The sequence below is a fragment of the Natrix helvetica genome (genome assembly GCF_964273705.1).
Source record: "Natrix helvetica genome assembly, chromosome: 15".
NCBI lineage: Eukaryota > Metazoa > Chordata > Lepidosauria > Squamata > Natricidae > Natrix > Natrix helvetica.
This window is the reverse complement of record NC_138565.1, coordinates 11,418,541-11,428,961: the sequence shown is the minus strand read 5'-3', so window position 1 is coordinate 11,428,961 and position 10,421 is coordinate 11,418,541.

Here is a 10,421-nt window from a genome sequence, read left to right as displayed (position 1 = left end):
GGACTCAGTGTCAGGCCGGTAAATCTGTTCCTTTTAGGATCTTTGGCCTGCCACATAATTAAAACATACATATTATGCTGTTTCATTGGTATAGTAGTTGGGAGGGGGGAATAGGAAGGAGTAGGATTGTGGAATGTATTGTTATGGATTTCTTAGAAGCTCAAGGTCGTCTTTTGTCTCCGCACCTCGACACCTGGCCGGAAGAAGAGGGGTGTACATGCCAGAGTGGAAGATGAAGATTGGACCATGTGATGAATTATGGGGTGTGGGGATAGATGATGAACTTTTAACTTGGGGAATTCACCGGATGTACCTTAGAGTTGAAATTTCACCAGCTTAATGCCAACATGCCTGTCTTATTAAATTGGAGTTTTAAGGACTACTTTGCCTTGGACAATGATTTAATTCTGCATGATATTTGGAACGCTGACATTATTTCAACTCTCCCATAAATTTTTTTCTTTCATCGGGGTACTGAATCCCAGTTCTGACCCAACCCTGGGCAGGACGAAATTTCAGTGAAGATGGAGGAGGGAAAGAATGCAGCAGAGAAAGCTAAGGATGATGGATCGCTTATTTTTGTCGAGACTATCTATGCACCTTCTAAAGAAATAGTTCAACAGGCGGTATATCCCCCCCTTCCAGGAGATGCCTCCAGGTGAGCATGCTCCACCTGATCGCGAATGCCTCCTTCTCCCAAATGGGCCACCTTCTTTCCGTAATGGTGAGTTTCTTGGAGATGTAAGCGCATGGTAAGAGGTGGCCTTCTTTATTCTTTTGTAGTAGCACCGCGGCTATCGCGACATCACTGGCATCCGTTTGGATTATGAAAGGTCGCTCTGGATCGGGGTGTTGCAATATGGGTTCTTGGGCAAAGAGCCGTTTTAATTTCTCAAAAGCCTTTTGACAGTCGATTGTCCATTTTAATGGTTGGTTTGCTTTAGGTTTAGTAGGGGAAGGGCCCGTTCTTAATAGGTCAGTCAATGGTAGGGCAATTTCAGCAAAGGTTGGAATAAACTGCCTATAAAAGTTTGCAAATCCAAGGAAGCTTTGTAATTGTTTGCGAGTGCTTGGAGGTTTCCAATCTAACACCGCTTTCACTTTTTCTGGGTCCATTTCTACTCCTTCATTGGAGATACGATATCCCAGATAATCCAGCGAGGTCTTGTGGAATTCACACTTTGACAATTTTGCATAAAGTTTGGCAGCTAGAAGTTTTTTCAGGACTTGCCGTACCAGTTTCACATGTTCTTCCATGGTCTCAGAGAAGATCAAGATGTCATCTAAATAAACAAGTACTCCACGGTACAGGTGGTCGTGTAGCACTTCATTTATGTACTGCATGAATACTGCGGGTGCTCCTTGTAGTCCGAAAGGCATGACTTTATATTGGAAGCTGCCTAAGGAAGTATTAAAAGCGGTCTTCCACTCATCCCCTTTCCGGATTCGTATACGGTAATACGCCTCTCTCAAGTCCAGCTTGGTGAAGATCTTGCCCTTAGCCAAGTGGTTCAACATATCTTTCATGAGAGGGAGGGGATAGGTATTCTTTTCGCATACCGCATTCAAAGCTCGTAAGTCCACACAGAGGCGAACCCCCCCCCCCATCTTTCTTTTCCCTGAAGAGCACTGGGGCCGCTACTTTTCATTTTGCTGGTTCAATAAACCCTCTTTTCAAATTGGTGTCGATGTACTTCCTCAATTCTATCATCTCTTTAGGCGTCATAGAGTACATTTTGGGCTTTGGTAAGGTTACCCCAGGTTTGAACTCTATGGCACAATCTGTGGCGCGGTGAGGTGGAAGGTAGTTTCCGTCTTCCTCACTGAACACCTCCGCCAGATCCCAATAGATCTTTGGGACTCGTTGGATTCCCGGAGGTTTAGTGTCTGCTGCGGTTGCTGCAGGTTCTGGATGGGTTGGGCTGTTAGGTTCCAATGTTCCTGGGTGGCCTTTTGGTTCCACCGGTGGTAACGGCCCAAGTCCAATAGTCACCTTTCTAACGCCATCCTCCCATTTTATAGTCGGTTCCCACTTGTCCAACCATGCAAGCCCTAGGATAATCGACTCCTGCATTCCAGGGGCCACGATGAATCTGAGGAACTCATAGTGGCGGCCTATCACCAGCTTTACTAACTCAGTGATCTTTGTAGCCGGAGCTCCCCCAATTAGGGTTCCATCCACTTGCTCAAACGGAATGGGTTGTTTTAGGGGTCTGGTGCGTATACCTAATTGCTCCACTATTGACATGCTGATTAAGCATCGGGTGCAGCCGTTATCTATAATCACCCCAACTTCCCCGTCTACCCCCGTTTTCGGTATTTGGAGTTTGGCTTTTATTTGGAAGGGGCAGATAGGTGCACTCACCATTGGGTCGTCTTCTGGGTTTCCTTCCTCTGAGGTGGCCAGGGCGATTTCAGTGGCTCCGCTCTCTTACCCTACTGGCTGTTGTGCCAGACGACTTTTTTCTGGTGGTTTTCTGGGGGTTTTCTTGATTGTGCTGGCAGGTGGTTGGCGTGGTTGTGGAACTGGGGCTGGAGCCCAGCATGTAGATGCCCGGTGGCCAAGCTGACCACAACGGTAGCACTTTATTTTGGGGCCCCAGGAACGAGGGGTTGGCGGGGGCTTTTCAGTTTGCTGCCTCTGCGTTCGGTGGGCTAACGTTTTTTTTTTTCAGGGGTTTTGGTACCCGGCTTTGGATAGGTGTTAATTTTGTGGTCCAGTATGATTGCAGTGGTGTACCATTCTTGGATACGATCTGGGGTCCCCCTTACGGCACAAGCTTGTTTCAGTTTGGGATCTAAGGCCTTTTTGAACGTATAGACCAATAGTCTCTCTGGCCAGTATCGTAGTCTTCCAGCTATTCTCCGGAATTCCCAAACTAATTCTTTGACCGGACGACCCCCCTGTCGTAATTCCTGGATCTGGTCTTCAGCATCTACCTGTTGGGCCACATCGTAAAATCGGGCCCGCATCAGTTGGATGAACCCCGTTATGTCATCTAATTCAGGAGCTGCTTCTTCATGGAGTTCCGCTATCCATTGTGCTGCCTCTCCTTCATTCATCCCCTCTGCTATTTCTTGGATCAGTTCTCGATCCGTCAGGTATTGTGGGCCTACTTGGTCAATGTACGCCAATACTCTATTCATAAAGTAAGCTAGTTTGTCTCGGCTGCCATCATAGGTTGCACGGAACCTTGGGGGTGTGGGAGGAGGGGGGGTGCTGGTGGTTGAACCAGAGCAACCTGTCGGCCTGCTGCTTGGGGTGGTAATCAGGATTTGTGGGGCCACACCCATCGGTTGGGCAAAAGCTTGCTGAGGCATTGGTGGGTGGGCTGGACCCTGTGGTGGTCCCAGTCCCTGGCTCTGCCTCTGGGCAGCTATTTGGGGTGGCGCCATTAGTTGGGAAGGGGCAGGTGTCCACTGGCATTGAGCCCATCCATGACCCGGGAAGAAAGCCCAACCTGGATTGGCTTGATTGATGGGTCCAGAGCCATCACTTTGCAGAGGGGGGGGAGGTGAAAGTGTTCCAGGCCCCTTTCGGCTGGTTAAGTTTTACTTCCCAACTTTTTTTCACTCCAGGAGGGGGGGTGCTGATTCACTGGTGGCTGTGTGGAAATAACCAATGTCTCCACTCCACTGCACAGCAGTTTCTCTGCTGGGGAAGGATAATGTGGGCTTTGCTAGCCTCCACCCGGGTGGTTCTGGGGGCCCCAGGGGTTTTGGCCCATCAAAGACTGGCTGCGTGAGAGCGACTGAGATCTCCATTCATTTGCTCTTCTCCCCATGCTCCAGCCATCTGTCAGAGTTCCCTTGGGGGCCCCCCCTCCTTCCAGCAGGCATTCCTGAGAAGCAATAAATCCCGAAACTTCCTCTCGCAGGTCTAACTCCGTCTGTGAGGAAAATCTTGGTTTCGGTTCCTTTTCCCTCGCCTCTGCCTGTTGAACTATTTCTTTAGAAGGTGCATAGATAGTCTCGACAAAAATAAGCGATCCATCATCCTTAGCTTTCTCTGCTGCATTCTTTCCCTCCTCCATCTTCACTGAAATTTCGTCCTGCCCAGGGTTGGGTCAGAACTGGGATTCAGTACCCCGATGAAAGAAAAAAATTTATGGGAGAGTTGAAATAGTTGGTATAGTAGTTGGGAGGGGGGAATAGAAAGGAGTAGGATTGTAAGTTAGAGTTGAAATAGTGTCAGCGTTCCAAATATCATGCAGAATTAAATCATTGTCCAAGGCCAAGTGATCCTTAAAACTCCAATTTAATAAGACAGGCATGTTGGCATTATGCTGTTAAATTTCAACTCTAACTTACATCCGGTGAATTCACCCAGTTAAAAGTTCATCATCTATCCCCACACCCCATAATTCATCACATGGTCCAATCTTCATCTTCCACGCTGGCATGTACACCCCTCTTCTTCCGGCCAGGTGTCGAGGTGCGGAGACAAAAGACGATCTTGAGCTTCTAAGAAATCCATAACAATACATTCCACAATCCTACTCCTTTCTATTCCCCCCTCCCAACTACTATACCAATGAAACAGCATAATATATATATGGTTTAAATATGTGGCAGGCCAAAGATCCTAAAAGGAACAGAATTACAGGCCTGACACCGGCTCAGAAAGGTTCTTTGCCATTTCCAAGACTGCGGGCCTGCCGTAACCTAGGAATAGGTTTTTCTTCCAAACTTCCTGAACACCGCCTAGATTGTTCGCCTCTAGGAAGACTTTGAATCCCAATAAGTACGCGTCCCAGTGATCCGTGGCTGGGTTGAACGGACGCGGTTGGGCATAGGTGGCTATCCTGATTTCTTTGGGTACTCGAAACTCGCTGGGAATCTGTGATGGCCCTGCTGTTGCCTTTCCTGTGCTCTGGGCAGATGCTGCCGCACGATTTGGCTCTTTTTGTCCGTTGGAGTTTGCTCTTTTTCTGCCTAATTGCCTTCCGATCCCATCCTCGTCGCCAATGTTAGATCGGGTAAAGGAAGGCACAAAAAGCTAGCGATAACAGCACTTTATTGAAGTACGTGCAAACATCCACTGAGGAGATGGTCGGCCAGCTCCCCTTTTAAATGGGAGCTGTCCAGCCTCTCAGCCAATCAGGTGCTCCTCTGTTCCTGCCAGCAACAGAGGACCTGAGTGGAGACTTCTATTGTTTGGCTGCAATAGCGGGGGGGGGGGGAGTATCTAACACCTATTGTATTTTTCGGAGTATAAGACGGATTTTTTTCCCCTCAAAAAAGAGGATGAAAATCTGAGTGCGTCTTATACACTAAATACAACATTTTTTTCCTCCCGAAGCCATGCCCCATTCACCGAAATGGCTGTGCATACCCTTATGGAGGCTTTCAGAGAGCTCCTGGGGGCTGGGAAGGGCAGAAATGAGCAAAAAACAGGCTGCTTTTTGCCCCCCAGCCCCTAGCAGCACTCTTTAAGCCTCCATAAGGCTATAAATGCAATTTTTTTGACAAACAAAAAAAACCTGTTTTTGGCTCATTTTTGGCTCCCCCAAACCCCCAGAAGCACTTTGCAAGCCCCCCCCAAGGCTATTCATGCCTTTTTTGTGGGGAAAAACCGGCTCTTTTTCGTGAGGTTTGCAGAGTGCAAAAACTTTTTTTCCTTTTGGAAAGCTCTAACTGATTGATGAGAATTACATTGATTAAGTGCTGTGCCAGGAGAAACACCTACCTATCTACTGTATTTCTCTCTCTCTCTATTTCTCTCTCTCTATCCCTCTACCTACCTACCAGTGGTGGGTTCCTACCGGTTCGCACCGGATCGCACGATCCGGTTCCAGACCGAACCCGGAAGTAACCGAACCCGGAAGTAACCGGCACCGGCCCTGTCACTCGCCATTACAGCTAGCTTGCTCCCCCGCCCATTGCAGCTCGCTCGCTCCCCCGCCCGTCGCAACTCGCTCACTCCCCCGCCCGTCCGCACTAGTATAGCCCAGCCCACCGATCACTGATTGGCTGGAGACTCCAGCCTGGAGTCCAGCCATAAGCTGGAGGCGACCTGTTTAAAAACGTGGCGCCAACGGCCAAAATTCCTCTTTTGAAAAGAGTCTTTCTCTTTTGGAGACTTCTCTTTTCAAAAGAGTCTTTGCTTGCGATAGCTTGCTGACCGGGTCTGGAGTTTTGTTTCTTCTTCCCTTCGCCTTCCAGGAGCTGCTTCCCTCAGGTAAGCAACTACGGCGGGGCAGCGGGAGGCCGGCGGGCGGGTGGGCGGCGGTGGGCGAGTTTTGCGAGGGAAGGCCTTTTTCAGGCCTTCCCGATAGAAGCCGCGGCCTTGTGTAGGGGCACGAGGCGGCGGGAGGCGGGCAGCCAGGAGGCGCCTGAGGCATGGAGCAGCGGTGAGAGCCAGAGGAGGGGGGCTCCCGATGCCATGCCTTGGAGCAGCGGGGAAGACTCACGAGACAGTGAGTCAGAACTCAGCAGGGCGTTTCTGGACGCCCGTTACTGGCGCGCCCACAGACGCAAGGAGCGTGGGCACAATTATAGGCGGTAAAGAGCTCTCAGCTGCTGTTTGGGAGGCTCCCTTTTCAGGTTATAAAAAGGTTGACTGCGCATACGCCCTTTGCAGCAGTCAACAGAAGACTTATGCCAGAAGTTCCAGTCTGGAAGTCTAGCAAGCTGGATAGCTGCTTTTGTGTTCTGTTCCTGTGAGGTTTGTCTTGGTGGCTTGCTGCCACGGAACCTCTTGTTTGTTTGTTTGTGCAATAAAACTTGTTCCCTTGTACTGTTCCGGAGTGTGTGTTCTGTGTGGGCAATGAAGGAAGGGGGGTCAGAACACATGTGTATGTGGTTCGGAACCGAGCTCTGGGTCAAAACTTACGTTTTCTGGCTGAATTGAGTTCCTTTGCCAATTGGGAGATAAGCTTTGGTTGAACTCTTCAGGGAAAGCTCAGATCAGCGAATGGAGTGGTTTTTTAGCTTCCCCGACCGAAGACACCACTAAGATGTGTATGTGGTTCGGAACCGAGCTCGGGTCAAAAGTTACGTTTTATGTCTGAACTGAGTTCCTTTGCTAATTGGGAGATAAGCTTTGGTCTAACTCCTCAGGGAAAGCTCAGATCAGCGAATGGAGTGGTTTTTTAGCTTCCCCGACCGAAGACACCACTAAGATGTGTATGTGGTTCGGAATCGAGCTCTGGGTCAAAAGTTACATTTTCTGGCTGAATTGAATTCCTTTGCCAATTAGGAGATATGCTTTGGGCTAACTCCTCAGGGAAAGCCCAGATCAGCGAATGGAGTGGTTTTTTAGCTTCCCCGACCCAGGACACCACTAAGATGTGTATGTGGTTCCGAACCGAGCTCGGGTCAAAAGTTACGTTTTATGTCTGAACTGAGTTCCTTTGCTAATTGGGAGATAAGCTTTGGTCTAACTCCTCAGGGAAAGCTCAGATCAGCGAATGGAGTGGTTTTTTTAGCTTCCCTGACCCAGGACACCACTATGATATGTATGTGGTTCGGAACCGAGCTCTGGGTCACAAGTTACGTTTTCTGGCTGAATTGAGTTCCTTTGCCAATTGGGAGATAAGCTTTGGTCTAACTCATCAGGGAAAGCTCAGATCAGCGAATGGAGTGGTTTTTTAGCTTCCCCGACCGAGGATACCACTAAGATGTGTCTTTGCCAATTAGGAGATAAGCTTTGGTCTAACTCCTCAGGGAAAGCCCAGATCAGTGAATGGAGTGGTTTTTTAGCTTCCCCGACCCAGGACACCACTAAGATGTGTATGTGGTTTGGAACCGAGCTCTGGGTCAAAAGTTATGTTTTCTGGCTGAATTGAGTTCCTTTGCCAATTGGGAGATAAGCTTTGGTCTAACTCATCAGGGAAAGCTCAGATCAGCGAATGGAGTGGTTTTTTAGCTTCCCCGACCCAGGACACCACTGACATATGGATGTGGTTCGAAACTGAGCTCTGGGTCAAAAGTTACGTTTCTGGCTGAATTGGGCTCTTTTGCCAATTCTGATATAAGCTTTGGTCTAACTCCTCAGGGAAAGCTCAGATCATCGAATGGAGTGATTTTTTATCTTCCCCGACCGACCGAGGATACCACTAAGATTTGTCTTTGCCAAGTGGGAGATAAACTTCAGTCTAACTCCTCAGCAATGTTCCCTCTAATTTTTTTTCAGTGTGTGTGGAAAAATATAGTGTTTGAGCGGCACATTTTCATGCCTGAGCACCTGAATTTTTTTCACAGATGTTTCACAGAGCAATTGATTTATAGGATCCGAATTGAAATGGAGAAAAATGGTTTTGTGCTTGAGTGTGTGTGTCTGTGTTTGTGTGTATGTTTGAGTGAGTGAGAGATCCGGTAAGGGAACTGCGCCTATTTAGAAAAGAAGGTAAAAGGCAAACATGATCAATCAAAGATAAATATGGGAACAGGTTGGACGGTAGAGAGAAGGTGATAAAAGAGTGGGAGAGAGGAAGAGAGGAAGAAAAAAGAGGGAAGAGAGACAGAAGGAGACAGAGAAGGAGAAAGTGACAGAAGAGTGGGAAAGAGGGAAAGAAAGAGGGACAAAGAGAAAGAGGGTGAGAGAGACAGAAAGAGACAAAGAGGAGACAGAAGGGAGAAAGAGAGAGAAAGTGACAGAAGAATGGAAAAGGAGAGAGAAAGAGAAGAGAGACAAAGAGAAAGAGGATGAGAGAGACAGAGAGAGAAGAGAGGAAGAGGAAAGAGTAAGAGAGAACATCTCATTTCAACCCTGAGGTGCAAATATTCTCTTTGATTGGCAATTTTATTTGTCCATTTACTATCCAATGCTCTCATTTCTCCTTAAGTTCATCAAGAATTCCCTTCTTTTTATTGAATTTATCACAATACCTTGAGAACAACCTTTTCAGAATAGCTTTACAGCTATTTAAAATATATAGCAATTTAGGTCAGGTTTTCAGAGCATTAGTCTACTATTTATAAGTCACTAAGTGCAAAGAAACAGAATTCAGAAAGCTGGCTTCCCATTTTGTAATGCCTATTGCCTGCTTAATTTTCTACCTACATTTTTGATAACTGATATTCACTGTTGACCCAAGAAGCCCATCGTAGAAAGAATCCCTCCCTATGAACTTTGTTGGGTTTTCATGGACTGAAGTTTGATCTTTTTCTCAACCATACAGTAGCATATTCTTTCTAAGGAAGATATAATCAAGATAGTCCATAATTGCCTATCAATCTAACAGTATGGCGATGGACAATCTCTTTATATTTCAACTCTAACTCTTTCAGTCTTAAAGGTTTGGTAAGGAGAAATCCAAAAATTCTTTTAAAGAGGAAAAAAATGCTTGCACAACTGCACCCATGGAGACATGTATATACACAACACACAGAGAAACAAACTTAACAAAGTGTTAAGTCTGTCCACCAACACACACACACACACACACACACACACACACACTATCTCCTCAGATTTGAGAGGGGGGGAAGGGAGGGAAGGAGGGAGGGAGGGAGAGAGAGAGAGAGAGAGAGAGAGAGTATCCCGCCTTCCTTCAGTCCAACACTCTCGTGGGCATCCCTGCCAGACGAGAGGGACTGCAGAGGGTCTCCTCGAGAGTCATTCGATGGGAAAGTTGCCTCTTGGAAGGAATGATCCGGCTTGGCTCCCGCTTTCGATCTGCCGCCCAATGACTGAACGAGAAGTGAAGAGGCAGGAGAGACGAGGCAGGAGAGAAGCGGGTCATTCCTTCCAAGAGGCAACTTTTCCATCGAATGACTCGCTGCCCTCGACTGCGGAGACCCTCTCTGCAGTCCCTCTCGTCTGGCTAGGCTGAAGGAAGGAGGGATACACACGCTCTCTCGCTCCCTCGCTCCTTCACCCTCTCTCTCTGTGGCAAATGGCAAATCCGTCCCATACCTTCTCCCAACCTCCACACCCCTTTTCTCAGCTACTTTCTGCCTTGTGAACCTTAGAACTGATTGCTGTCTCCAGGCTGGCTCTCCTCTCCTATTATCGTGGAAGGCGTCTCACAAAAACCATTGCGCGGCAGTTGGAAACTGCTGCGCTGTGTTTTGTTGCCACGTGCGTGGCCACGCACCCACGCACCTTAGAGGGAACATTGCTCCTCAGGGAAAGCTCAGATCAGCAAATGGAGTGGTTTTTTTGCATTTTCTAACATGACCCCACCAATTTGTGTTTCTTGTTGGAAAGTGAGCTTTGGGTCAAATGCAACGTATTCTGGCTCATTTCAGTTGTTTTGCCAATTCTGAGATACGTTTTGGTCTAACTCCTCAATGAAAGCCCAGGTGACCGAATGGAGTGGTTTTTTGCCTTTTGCAACAGGACACCACCAATTCGTGTTTCTTGTTGGAAAATGAGCTCCGGGTCAAAAGTAACGTTTTCTGCTTGAATTGAGTAATTTTGCAAGTTCTCAGATACATTTTGTTCTAACTCTGCAGGGAAAGTTGACATCAGC